At 46.1% G+C, this 13942-nt stretch overlaps 1 protein-coding gene across 1 annotated transcript in view; it reads left to right on the top strand.

Annotated features, from left to right (window-relative positions):
• Window positions 1-2113: 2113 nt before the first annotated feature.
• Window positions 2114-13942, top strand: part of LOC115533216 (beta-galactoside alpha-2,6-sialyltransferase 2) — a 41219-nt gene continuing 29390 nt past the window's right edge. The window contains exon 1 of the mRNA XM_030343579.1: window positions 2114-2295. The gene's annotated coding sequence lies outside the window, so the exon portion shown is untranslated. The remainder of the gene's footprint in view (window positions 2296-13942) is intronic.

The following is a 13942-nucleotide window of genomic DNA, read 5'->3' as shown; positions in this document are numbered from 1 at the left end:
GAAACTGATTGGTGGGAGTGTGGGATGTGAAAGTGTGTGCCACGTCATTTCAGGGGCAGAAAAAATGTGACACAGTCAACGACATTTGCAAAAGAGCTATCGCCTGCAGATGAACTTCCAGCTCTCCCAGTGCTCCATCAGGCAACGCAGAGCAGAGGCGATCAATGTTCAGTTCTCTGTTCCGGGGACTGCGTGTACCGCGATCAAGACATTACGCCAGCAGCAGGCATAATGATTTCTGATCAGTAGGTGATTTGCAACCAGATGGCGGAGAGATGACCGATGCCGCCCAAGGCCTGGGACCCAATCGCACAAGGGACCCAATCACTATGGAGAACGTCACACACTCACAGCTTTTTAATGGCCGTAATTAAGGCAGTGAGGAACAGCACACCGGGACATGTCAGAGCCACCAGACAGATGTTGGCATCGCATTTGTGGTGCCTGTCGACCACCATGTCCGCAAACCAAACCCGTCTCCATCGCATTGTGTGCTGCTCCACGGGGAAAAAACGGGTGAGACTGATGCAGAACATCGATGAGCCACGGGGGTTTGATATACGTCGAGGCACGCCGAGGGAGGGACTATCGACCTCAGAAGGTAAAATACCTTCCTGTAGAACAGCAAAGGTCAAGTGAATAGCGATCTGACGCAGTGTTTTCCAGAGGCTGTCAGTGGAAACCTGATGACCTTGGGGAAGTCTGGAACCCGAGGCTAGAGTTCAGCTGCAATATCTCTGCACAACTCACAGTAAGACGGGATTAGCCGAAAGGCTTCCCCCGGGAGAGAGGTGAGGCGGAGTAGGATCCCACCGACCAATAGAAGAACCACAGTAGGATGGTGTAGAGATGCAGAAGTCAGGGAGCCTTTCACATGGACTTCTCAAGGACACATACACGCACGCCGCAAGCCCTCACTCACTCGCACAATCCCACACACACTCACACTCACACTCACACTCACACTCACACTCACACTCATACTCATACTCATACTCATACTCATACTCACACTCACACTCACACTCACACTCACACTCACACTCACACTCATACTCATACTCACACTCACACTCACACTCATACTCATACTCATACTCACACTCATACTCACACTCACACTCAGAAACAGGCACACACACACACACACACACACACACACACACACACACACACACACACACACACACACACACACACACACACACACACACACACACACACACACACACTCACCCTCACCCTCAAGGCACACAGGTAACGTTTAGAATCCCACCGTAATCCAAACCTTGAACAAAGGCCAGCCAGCGGCCGTATGAGGAGCTGGTGTCGGACCGCCGGCAGCTCTATGCAGCGGGGCACGTGAAGGGACTCGCACCTGCATATGGAGGTGTCCGTCAAAAGACACCCCCCCCCCTCCCCCAAAATGGCCCCCCGGGGACGGTAGGGGGGGAGGGGTTGAGGGGGCGCTGACGAGGAGGGGGAGCTATGCGGAACACCCTGGGAGCTTTAATAGTACATGAGTCATAACGTGGTGACGGTCACTAAAGGCTGAGGATCCAACGCACACCACCCCCCCCATCCCCGTCACCTCCACCACCCCATTCCCCCACACAGGAATGCTGCGAGTGAGCGTGAATCGTCACGACATCATCACATACTCTTGACTTGCCCGAACTGAACCACGAGTGTGTGTGTGTGTCCTCTAATATGTTGGTTTTACCAGTTAATTTCTCTCTCTCACACACACACACACGCACGCACGCACACACACACACACACACACACACACACACACACACACACACACACACACACACACACACACACACACACACACACACACACACACACACACACACACACACACACACACATTGTTTACATTTTTTCTTATTCTTCCTTCAAAACTGAAACACTATTAAGTTATGAGTTTAATTATTTAGAGTTATGATTTAGATTATGCATAGACTGTATATATATGTTATATTTTTGACGGATTCATAATGATGATATAGGGTTTCAAATACTGTACTGTCAACCAGCGATGAGAAGTCAGCTCGATTGGCAACCAAAAAAACGACCCTTGCTCCGCCCATTTCTCCCAGTTCGTAGGAAATGCTAGCCACAATGTGATACAGCACGGCCGGGGCGCTGTACACTGTAACGGTGGCTCTCTTGCACAGAATTGCCAAACGAAAGCGTTTGTGGCGTGCACAATCGCTGTGCAACAAGGCGAACTGAACGAGAATTGAGTGCTAAACGCCATGCAATGAAGACGGACATATCGTTGGGGTAAGGCTTTGTTCTCTTTCTGCAGGATTTTCCTGCCAGACGCTGCATCTCGCTTCAGAGCGCTTTGTGCCGACCGACCGAGCCCCCGTGCCGAAGACAGGACACAGGCAGCGTTGGCCTTTTGAACGATAACGTTTAGAATAATATGCACAATGACTGATTGTTTGCTGATTCAAATGTATTTACTGTAACGGGATTTATTTATTTATTTATTTATTGCGTTCATCTCCGTAACGGAGTGTGCCAATTATCTTCCAAATTGCTTGCCCAATTCGGTCGCAAATTTCGCAGTCTTCTACTGTATCAACATTAAGCCACGGTTTATAGGTATATTAGGGGTAAAGCCTCTCGTTCTCAAAAATGCAATGCAACATAAATCGATTTCGCATTATCAAAAATGCCATGCAATAGATACGCTTTATAAAGCCTAGGGTACAAAATATGCATTTAAAGTGATCGTTATTGTCTTAACACAAAGACGGGTCTTCCTTTCGACTGTAGCTGTATGCATGCCAGGCAGAGTGCGTATTTTCCCCCTATTCCATTCAGTTGTTCAGAGCAAGTTCTCAGACACGAACCCCCACTGCCTACTTTAAAACCAGGTGGAAAGAACTGAGTGGTTTTTAGGAGGTGCCACTAGGGGTGCGTGATGGCTCTTTATTATAAGGCAAATTTTGAGATAATCCACATAGATCAAACGGTTTCTGAGATTGATCAATGCTGGAGCAAAGGGTGATCTTCGTTCAGAATTTCTCAAAGTGGTGATCTAGGCAGGGTGGATGGTTTCAAATTGAGTACACTTCTACAATCACACTTCTTTGTGGTAGCCTATCATTTACTCGAAAAAACTATCACCAGCCTTGAATTCCAGCTTGCAGAGGTCGAGGTCATAACAACAAAAAAAAATATTATCCGTTTTTGAATGAGAGAAGATTATTTTGACTTGCAAATTTAGAAAACAATAGTGTCTTGAGCTGTGATTTTGAACCACAGTATTGTAATGATATACTAGGAGTTGTAGTAGTAAACTCATACTATGTTTTGCTGTATACACTTTATACACAAAGTGAAGCTATAGTAATGGACCTGTGCAATAGTAACAGGAACATTTAAGTCAAACAAACACACACACACACACACACACACACACACACACACACACACACACACACACACACACACACACACACCGTACACACACACACACACCGTACACACACACACACACACTCTCAATCACACCTCACCCAACGCTTAGAGATCCTTAGCCACAAGAGGGTTATGTGGTTCTCACCAAGCATCTGCATTATTGCTTTAATGACCCTTTACATCGCCCCAAATAGCTAATTACCATCACACTTAGGCTGGCCCCGCCACGTCTCTAAAGCTGGGCGTTTTATTGGCTAAGAGGTGGCAGCCAACTTCCTGGTTAAGCGCTTACAGGTGTGGTGTTGGAGAGGAGAGTGGCTCTCTGTATGCACGGGAGGGGCCGGTCTTTGGTTCGTCGTGTCCGCCCGTCGTCTATGCCTTGCACGTCTCCACGTATTCCTTTCATTCCTGCACTTTGTCGGAACCTGGAAAATCATTATCTCTGCACATGTAATGATCACGTTTCCGGGCAGCTGCGCCTTTTCGCACACACACGCGTTGGCCGTTCCCTATTTATCGGACTCGCGCCGTAATGCGGAGCCAGGGTGACCAGACGAACCGGCTGGCCTCGCTCATTCAACGCGCGGTGAGGGAGAGGGACAAAAGGTGCTGGGCTCAGAGGCCAGCCAGCTGTGGCCCCGGCTCCGGCGCCCAGGGGCCGGCGGCGCGACATGGGTCCGAGCGCCTCCATGAGAAACACATGGCCATGTTTCAGCCGGGTCTGGTGGAGGTGGTGGTGGTGGTGGTGATGGGGGGGGGGGGGGGGTGTGATCACCTCGTGCACGGCCGAGTGAGGGATGCGGCTGCTGGGTTGATTTAGTGGGCTGTGCCCCTTGATCATCGAAGGTTTCTTTTCTTTGGTCTGTTGCTCGGTGAGGTGTTTGTTTTCCCAGGTGCACTGCGTGTCTCTGGTCGGGGGTCTAATCTGGGATCGGGTTGAGGTATCAGCGGCGTTCACACAGATAAGATCAGGGGGTTGAGTGCCAGGACAGCGTCCGGTCGACCGTAGGACACTCCCACGGTTAACTTTAACCAGGGTGAGATTGTTTTCCTTCCAAAAAACACTGTGTATCTATTCGTCTTTATATATCTTTAGGTGAATGTGCGTGTGTGTGTTTGTGTTCGAGTAGATGACCACAAATGGGTTGATCCTGGCTCTGTGGTCTGCGTGTTTTTCATCTCCCTTAAGACTGAGGGTTGGACAAATTTCACTTGTGTTCCACACTTTGGTAAACAGATCAATCCGGGCGTTTATAAGCCCCTCATCACACAAGCAATTTGATTGGGGTTTTAACTGGCGGCAATTAACAGCTATTAACACGTGCTAAAATCTACTCAGGAAATGAAAGGGAAGGGAACAGGAACAAATAAAAGGGACCCCTCTCTCGGGGTGGGGTGGGGGGGCCTGGAGGAACAGTTCAACGTGTAAATCATTCCTTTTGAAGAACCCCCCCACCCCTCCCTCTCTTGCGGACGGCATCACCCTTTCATCATCTCCACCGTCCTTGTCACACCATCGTCAAGGAGACGCACACAGTGGCCACCGCCTGAGTCCTTCGTCGCAGACTTCGGGGGCCACTTTCTCTCAGCTGGTGGCTCATGGGCCCGGGACGGGGGTAGGGGTTGGGGGGACAGGGCCTGCTGTATTTATGGAACCATGAGGGGAAGGTGCAGTAATGCGTTTCCCTCCATAGGACCTTGCCGTCAGCGGCCTGAGTTCGACGGGGTGGTGGTGGGGGGAGGGGGGGGGGTGCATACTGTCATTAAGGACCACTACCCCCATGTGATTTACAGAGGAGTGTCTGCTCGGAAGGTCGGAGTGATTCAACAGTAGCCGGCTGCTAAGAGCTTTCTAACTTTCCCCTCTCTCTCTCCCTGTCTCGCTCCCTCGCTCTCCTGCCTCCTACCCTTGCTCTCCAAACGACAGTAGTTGGCTGTCTCCGTAGACACACTGCTATTAAAGTAGGAGCCCGGGCAATGTATGTTTCGCATTACACTTTTGATTACATTTCAAGTCTCGTGTGTGTGTGTGTGTGTGTGTGTGTGTGTGTGTGTGTGTGTGTGTGTGTGTGTGTGTGTGTGTGTGTGTGTGTGTGTGTGTGTGTGTGTGTGTGTGTGTGTGTGTGTGTGTGTGTGTGTGTGTGTGTGTGTGTGCTGCGTTGGGGGGCTAATAACCAATACCCCAGCCCCCTCCCTCTGCAGTGGAAGACTTGATGTAGATTTACACTACGTCTTGGGCATATCATAATCCACAGTTATTGTCAGCCGTGCTTCTGAAAGATAAGCAAGATGGTGAATACCAGTGGCGTGTCAGCCGCTGACGATGATCTGGTGGTTCCTTATAAATCTAGTAATTAGTGTGTGTGTGTTTGTGTGTGTGTGTGTGCATTCTCCCAGGAAACCATGGAAGTAGTGTTGATTGACAGATAAATGGATGTTTCCTGCTTGCCTCTAATCTTCATTTCTGGGGATTGGTTGTTTCGCTTTGTATGCACGAGTAGGAAAACATTATGCAACAGTATGCAAACAAACAATCTTCCTTCCTAGAGATTTGGTTGGATCGCTTTGTATGATGAGCGAAGTATGCAAACGACATTTCCCTAATTACACGTCCTATATTTAACTCCTCTCTCTCTCTTCGGGTCTCTCTCTCTCTTCCATAGACGTCTGGTCTGTTCTGGAAAACATGTCCGCTGCTCTCATAATTACAGGGCACACGCACCCTTCACATGCTGCTCTGATGGTGGCACCGAAAGGCTCAATTGGTACTCTTAATGTATTGCCCAGTTGTGTGCATGTGTGCACGCGTGTGTGTGTGCATGGATGGATCTAAGAGTGTGTGTGTGTGTATGTGTGTGTACACAAAATGTAGCCTCAAATCAGCTTCAGTCCCAGGTGTTTGTGTGTATATGTGTGCGCACATGGAGCTATGAGTGGGTTTGTGTGTGTGTGTGGTTAGGGCTGGGCGATTGATCGAAATTTGATCGAGTTCGATTTTAGCGTAAAACCATCCAAAAATCTAATACAATCGAGCTTTCGTTATTATTATAATTTTTTTATTAAATGTTTTATAGAAAGTGCAGCTGAATAGGCAAGGCAAGGCAACTTTATTTATACACTTTATTTATGCACTTTTCATACACAAGGCAGACTCAAAGTGCTTCACATATAAACATTGTCATATAATAAAATAAAATAATAGATAAGTAAAGGAAAACGTATGCAAAGAAATGGGTAAAATAGAAAGTTAAAAAGGCATTTTAGTATTAAATAGAAAATAAAGGCAAAGTTAAAAATGCTTTTTAGAAAGTGCAATGTATTTAAGATTTAGCAGAAAGCTACAGCAAACATAAAAGTCTTCAGTCTTGTTTTAAAGGGGCTCAGAGTTGGGGCAAGTCTTAAATCCTCTGGGAGTTTATTCCAGCTATTTGTTGCATAGTAACTAAATCCTGCTTTCCCATGTTTTGTGTTTACTCTGGGGATAATTAACAGATTGGTCTCAGAGGATCTTAGTGGTCTGGAACAGGGGTCCCCAAGCTTTTCAGCATCAAGGACCGGTATGATTCTCCGAAAAGTTTCACGTACCGGGGGGGGGGGGGGGGACTTATGGCATGTAAAAGACTTATGGCATGTAAAAGACTTATGGCATGTAAAAGAGTGACAGTATTGCGAAGTAAATTGAGTTTATTAAGTGTGCATGCATTTGGCATGAATAAAATAAATAAATAAATAATAATAATAATAATCTTTCTCTGCGGACCGGTACCAAATGACCCACGGACCAGTACCGGTCCGCGGACCGGGGGTTGGGGACCGCTGGTCTAGATGGCTGATGTTGTGGAAGCATATCACTTAAATATTTTGGGCCTAAACTATGTAGGGATTTATAGGTTAGCAACATGATTTTAAAATCAATTCTCTGACCTACAGGAAGCCAATGTAACGATTTCAGAATTGTAATAAGATCTAATTTTTTGGTCTTTGTTAGAACTCTAGCAGCAGCATTCAGAACAAGCTGAAGCTTCCTCAGAGTTTGTTTTGGGAGACCTGTAAGTAATCAAGTTTACTAGTGATAAAGGCATGTACAAGTTTTTGTAAGTCTTCGGTGGACATGAGCCCTCTAAGTCTTGCTACATTTCTAAGGTGATAATATGCTGATTTTGTAACTGATTTGATGTGACTGTCGAAATGTAAATCTGAATCCATGATAACCCCTAGAATTCTGGCTTTGATTGAGGTTTTCAGGGACAGAGAGTGAAGGTGTTGGGTTACTTTAAGCCTTTCCGTTTTGGAACCAAATACAATTATCTCTGTTTTGTCCTCATTTAGTTGAAGGAAATTTCGGCACATCCATTCTTTCACTTGCTCAATGCAGTGGCACAGCAGATCTATGGGCCGATAGTCATTTGGTGATAGCGATACATAGATTTGCGTGTCATCAGCATAGCAATGATGGTCAATATTGTTATTTTGCATGATTTTCCCTAGTGGGAGCATGTAGATGTTGAATAAAGAGGGTCCTAAGGTCGAACCTTGTAGGACTCCACATGTCACGTTGGTTGATTCTGATATAAAGTCGCCAATGGAAACAAAGTAGTTCCTATTTTGTAGGTAGGACCTGAACCAATCTAAGACGGTGCCTAAAAGCCCCACTTAGTTTTCTAACCTGTCCAGAAGTAATGTATGTCTACAGTGTCGAATGCAGCACTGAGGTCAAGTAGCATTAGTATTGAGGTTTTGCCAGAGTCTGTGTTAAGACGGATGTCGTTTATAACTTTAATAAGGGCGGTCTCAGTGCTGTGCAAGGGTCGAAATCCTGATTGGGTCCTAAGGTCGAACCTTGTAGGACTCCACATGTCACGTTGGTTGATTCTGATATAAAGTCGCCAATGGAAACAAAGTAGTTCCTATTTTGTAGGTAGGACCTGAACCAATCTAAGACGGTGCCTAAAAGCCCCACTTAGTTTTCTAACCTGTCCAGAAGTAATGTATGGTCTACAGTGTCGAATGCAGCACTGAGGTCAAGTAGCATTAGTATTGAGGTTTTGCCAGAGTCTGTGTTAAGACGGATGTCGTTTATAACTTTAATAAGGGCGGTCTCAGTGCTGTGCAAGGGTCGAAATCCTGATTGGAAGGTGTCATAGCAACCAGTTGATGCCAGGAAGTGATTAAGTTGCTGGAGGACAACTTTCTCAATGATTTTACTTATGAAGGGTAGATTTGATATTGGTCTGTAGTTGTTAATAATAGAGGCATCTAGGCTCCGCTTTTTTAAAAGGGGTTTAATAACTGCAGTTTTCAAAGCTTTTGGGAAATTGCCTGACTGGAGAGAGTTGTTAACTATCTGCAATATGTCTACTGCTAGGCAGTCGAAAACATTCTTAAAGAGGTTGGTAGGTATAGTATCAAGGCAACAGGTGGATGGCTTTAGTTGTGTCACAGTTTCCACAAGATTTTGAGAGTCTATAACATTAAAGCATGGCATCCTTGCCACGTTACTTTTGCCTGAACAGGGTGGTAGTCCAACATTTTTGTTTGAAGTGGAGATATTGATGGAGCGTCTGATACCTTCAATTTTATCAGTATAAAAAGCTGCAAACTCATTGCATTTCAGCGTGGAATGGAGATCAGGTGGAATTTGTGTTGGGGGGTTGGTCAGTCTGTCAACAGTTGCAAATAGGTTTTTTTGCATTTTTAGTGTTGGTTTTAATGATATTGGAGAAAAATGTTTCTCTAGCATTTTTTACGTCTAAATTGTAGGCATGGAGGCTCTCTTTATAGATATCATGGTGAATATGAAGTTTTGTTTTACACCAGATGCGTTCAACCTTCCTGCATTCTTTTTTCTGTGCTGTTACAGAAGCAGCTTTTCTCCAGGGTGCCTTTTGCTTTCCAGAAATCGTTTTAACCTTATAAGGTGCAATGACATCTATGACTTTCAAAATTTTCAAATTAAAGTTTTCTACAAGATCATCAGCAGAGCATGGGTTTAGAGGTGGTAGCAATGAGATGGCCTTTATAAAAAGTACATTCGAATCTTCATTGATTTTTGACAGTGTTTGATTTTGTCTGTATGTCGGGAATAAAATATATGTTAAAGTAAACAAAAAAGGTCAGACAAGGAAGGATCTGTCTCAGAGAGATCAGAAACATTGAGGCCCTTTGTGATAACCAGGTCTAGAGTGTTCCCCTTACAATGAGTAGCCTCTTTCACATGTTGAGACAGTTCAAATGTGTCCAAAATGGTAAAAAGGTTTTTTGCACACTTGTCATTCAAATCATCAGTATGAAAATTGAAGTCACCAGTTATAACTAGACAGTCAAATTCTGTGGAGATGCTAGACAATAATTCTGTGAAGTCATCGAAAAAATTTGCAGAATATGTGGGTGGCCTTTAAATAATTAATAGGAGAACTCTGGGGGAGCATTTCAATACAGCACTAAGGTATTTGAACGATGGACCGACGATCACCAAATAACATCCGTTTCCCCTGAAATACATTTTTAAATATAGCAGCAACCCCTCCACCTCTTTTTCCAGATCTACATGCATCAATAAAGTTATAGTTGGGAGGAGCTGTCTCTATCAGAACGGTTGCACTGTTAATTTGTTCCATTCATGTTTAAGTTAAAAACATAAAATCCAGTTTAGAAGTGGTAATAAAATCATTAACTAAAAATGATTTGTTATTAAGAGACCTCACATTAAGTAGAGCCATCCTGATGGTGTTGTTGATAGGCTTTAAGGTTGTTTTTGGTTCGGAGGCAATAGATATGAGATTTGTGAGGTTAGCAGTGTATCTAAGTTTCCCTTTGTTTACTCTCTTAGTGGTTACAGCATGAATGCGAAAGTTGCCCTGCTTTGACGTGGTCAACCTTGGGTTCAGCAGATTATGTGAAACTTCCTTTATACTGTGTCTACGGCTGACCCTTTTTTGTCTCAGTAATACTCAGGACTACTATCAGTATAGGGGGGGGGCTGGGGCGCCATCCTCTTGGGTGTTATCAGCCTGTGGCCATGACCTGGCGATGCTATCATTGACACAGATGCAAGTTTGATGCCAACATATTCCAGTTTCTCAAAGGTCCCATGACATGAAAATCTCCCTTTATGAGGTTTTCTAACATAAATATGAGTTCCCCTAGCCTGCCTATGGTCCCCCAGTGGCTAAAACTTGCGTTTGGTGTAAAACGAGCACTAGCTGTTATGCTCGCCTTTGAAAAAACGGAGGCTCAAGTGCGCTGATTTGGAATGTCTGTGTTTAGGACGTCATCAAGCATGATGACGTCCTAAACGTCATTATGCTCCTTCCCTTACTCTGCCTGGCCCGCCCAGAGACGTTGGCCCGCCAATGAGACTCGACCGTGCGAGCGCCACATGTGTGTGTGTGTGTGAATACACGCACTGTAACGCAAGTGTTTCTTGTCGGTTCTTTGACGTGTCTTGTATTTCCACAACGAGACTGTTGTGGGGGTTATCTGAGCCATGGTTGAGAAGGAATTGGGGGAAAGGAACTTTGGCTTTGACTCGCTGAAGTACATGAACTGCGACATGCCGCCGGTTGCCGCGAGGCACCATCGCCCGGCAGCGGGCAGCCGGCAGCAGGCAGCACGCAGTCGGCTGCTTCAGTCGACTTCAGGTTGATGTGAAAGTGGAAGAACCAGAGACGTCGCAGAACCCGACAAAGTCGTTTGTGATTCATAATATCGTCTGGAGGCGCACACAGCTTTTGGCCGTGATAATATGTATTATATGATATAGATATCTATGTATTATATGATATTATTTAGATATAGAGCTCCAGGACTGTAACGCAAGTGTTGTACACCTCATTGTTATTATGATAACCGTTCTGCTTTTGGTGTTATGGCGCATAACACGTCGGACTCTCGTCTCTGGTATTTCTACAACGAGACTATCTCAGCCAAGGTTGAGAATGAATTGGGGGGAAGGAACGTTGGCTTTGACTCCCTCAAGAACATGAACCACGACATGGAGGAGAAAGGGATTGTTGGCGGCGAATGTCTCCCGCTTGAGCCCAGCTGAGGGACCACCGCCGGAGGCGGAGGTGCCTAAGCGCTGCCCGGCAACGATCCCTTTCTCCTCCTTGTCGCGGTTCAGTCTACTTCACATTGATGTGGACGTTGAAGAACCAGGAACGTCAGAGAACCCAACGCGGTCGTTTGAGATTCATAATATCGGCTCACACACCTTTTGGCCGTGATAATATATATTATATGTTATAGATATCTATGTAGGCTATATGATATATTTAGATATAGAGCTCCAGGACTCCTGTGTGTTCTAGAATATTTACAGAACACGGCTAAAGGCTGTGTGCGCCTCGCCATTGCGATACATCCACTGTAAACAGAGCGCATGGTACCGTGGCTGCAAGCTGCTCAGGGCCACACCCCCACCCTCCTCCTTGACCCGCCTCGCTCCTCCTCATTTGCATTATAGCTACAGACACCAAAACAGCGCATTTGGGGGAAGCTCAATGTGCGACTGGCTCGGAGTGGCTGTAACTCTGCACCACGGCTGAATTTCGGGAACGTCTTTGAATACTGTGTTAGTTGCCCACTAATACCTCTATTAAAGAATACATAAAATAGCATGTCATGGGACCTTTAAATTCGGCTGGAAAATCGCAAAGGGAGGAGACATTGGGGCTGGAGATGTTGTTGTGGCTATGGGAGAGATGAGGCTGGAGGTCATCGTCAATGGGGGAATGCAGAGGAGGGGGGTGGCCGTTCCTCGCCAAGCCAGCATCAGCGATGGGGGAAGGCACAGTGTTGATGGCGTCGGGCGGGCTGTTGTCTCTCCTCAAGGTCTGTGGGCTGTCTGCTATCTGTGTGTCAGATAGTGGCAGAGTAGATGCGTGGGGGAGGCTGTAGTCTCGCTTCTTCTCAACCTGTGCTCTGACTGTGGCCTGTGCGTCAGAATACATATCTCTACATCATTTCAGATTTGAACATTTTTTTTTTGACCATTTAGTGTATTTCTTTAAGGCGAAGTTTCAAAGTTCTCAATTACAAAGGGTTTTTCGGGAGAAACATGCTGATAAATGCATCATGTTTTCAATCTCAAAAACAATCGTTTGAATAATCGTGATTTCAATAATGAACAAAATAATCGCGATTGTGATTTTTTTTTTCCACAGTCCAGCAGCCCAAGTGTGTGCACACTAAATTTAGTCTCAAATCAGCTTGAGTCTGTCTATCCAGGCACACGCTGCTGTATTGTGGCCAAAGGGCAGGCAGTCTGTCTATTTACTGGGATGCAGTGCGGTGCGTGTGAACAGTCCCTGGGAGCACGTGCACTCGTGTTGTGCGCTTGCCTACTCCGTGCCGTGCACGATGTGCGCCCCGCAGTGCTGGGCACGGCTGTCGCTGATGAAGGCGCTGGATCAGGGCAGAGAGTGGTGTCGAGCAGATGGAAGGCGACAGGAGCGTGTGTGTGTGTGTGTGTGTGTGTGTGTGTGTGTGTGTGTGTGTGTGTGTGTGAGACAGACTTCCTCTCCCTGGCACCTGGCTGAGAGATTTGGGTGTGTTCACCAACCTGGAACCAGCAGATTGATGAGATTTAGCTTGCCCCGCGGTCGGGGGGAAAGGTCGGAAATCAAACCCCAGCAGCTGTGTGTGTGTGTGTGTGTGTGTGTGTGTGTGTGTGTGTGTGTGTGTGTGAGACCACAAATGGTCTTATCCTGCCTGCCTTTTATTTGCCTGCAGGACTGAGGTTTTGACTAAATTAATTTGCTTTAGACTTGGGGTGTGTGTGTTTGTGTTCTACAGTGCGCAAGAGAAGGAACAGAACACATCAGCCGGAGTTAGTTTTTTCAATATCCCAATATCAAAGAAAAAGAGTGATTCACAACAAACAGAAGAAGAACAAGGCAGCTACACACTCTGAAATCTCCGGACAATGACCTGCTATATTCAGACATGGGCTGAATCAGACATTACACAGACTTTATTATTGGGGATATATCATTACGGAGCTGGCAGTGTAAGGTCTGTTTTAATGTCCGGTAGATCTGATTCAGACATGGAGCATACCTATGTTCCCTGCTTTGTATGTGACCGGGGAACATTTTTTTCGTAGGATGGTAGGGGCAAGTACCGCCTTTTTCGCCTATGATTGGTTAGAATGGCTGTCCTCCGATTGGTTATGGTTAGGTTTAGGGATAACCCTCACCCTAACCATAACACTAAACCTGACCCTAACCTTTTGCACCCGGGGAACATAGGACCTTGGGAACATAGGGATGACCCCTTCAGACGTTAGACATTTCCAGCTCCTCCAAGTAGCTTATGTGGACACGTTCAGGGTTGCCGTTCATGAGTAGTAGTGGTCTTCAGCCCCACCACTAGCCCATGGTCGAGCCCAGATGTAAGTCTTTTTGTCTGTCTGTCTGTCTGTCCGCACGTCCGTCCGTCTGTCTGTCTGTCTGTCTTTGCCCAGAGTTTGGGTGATTTGCTGTCGCCGGTGGCTAAA

This window comes from Gadus morhua, chromosome 20 (assembly GCF_902167405.1).
Source record: "Gadus morhua chromosome 20, gadMor3.0, whole genome shotgun sequence".
NCBI classification, from domain to species: Eukaryota; Metazoa; Chordata; class Actinopteri; order Gadiformes; family Gadidae; genus Gadus; species Gadus morhua.
The sequence above is the reverse complement of the archived record's forward strand: the minus strand, read 5'-3'. Positions and strand labels throughout refer to the sequence as shown.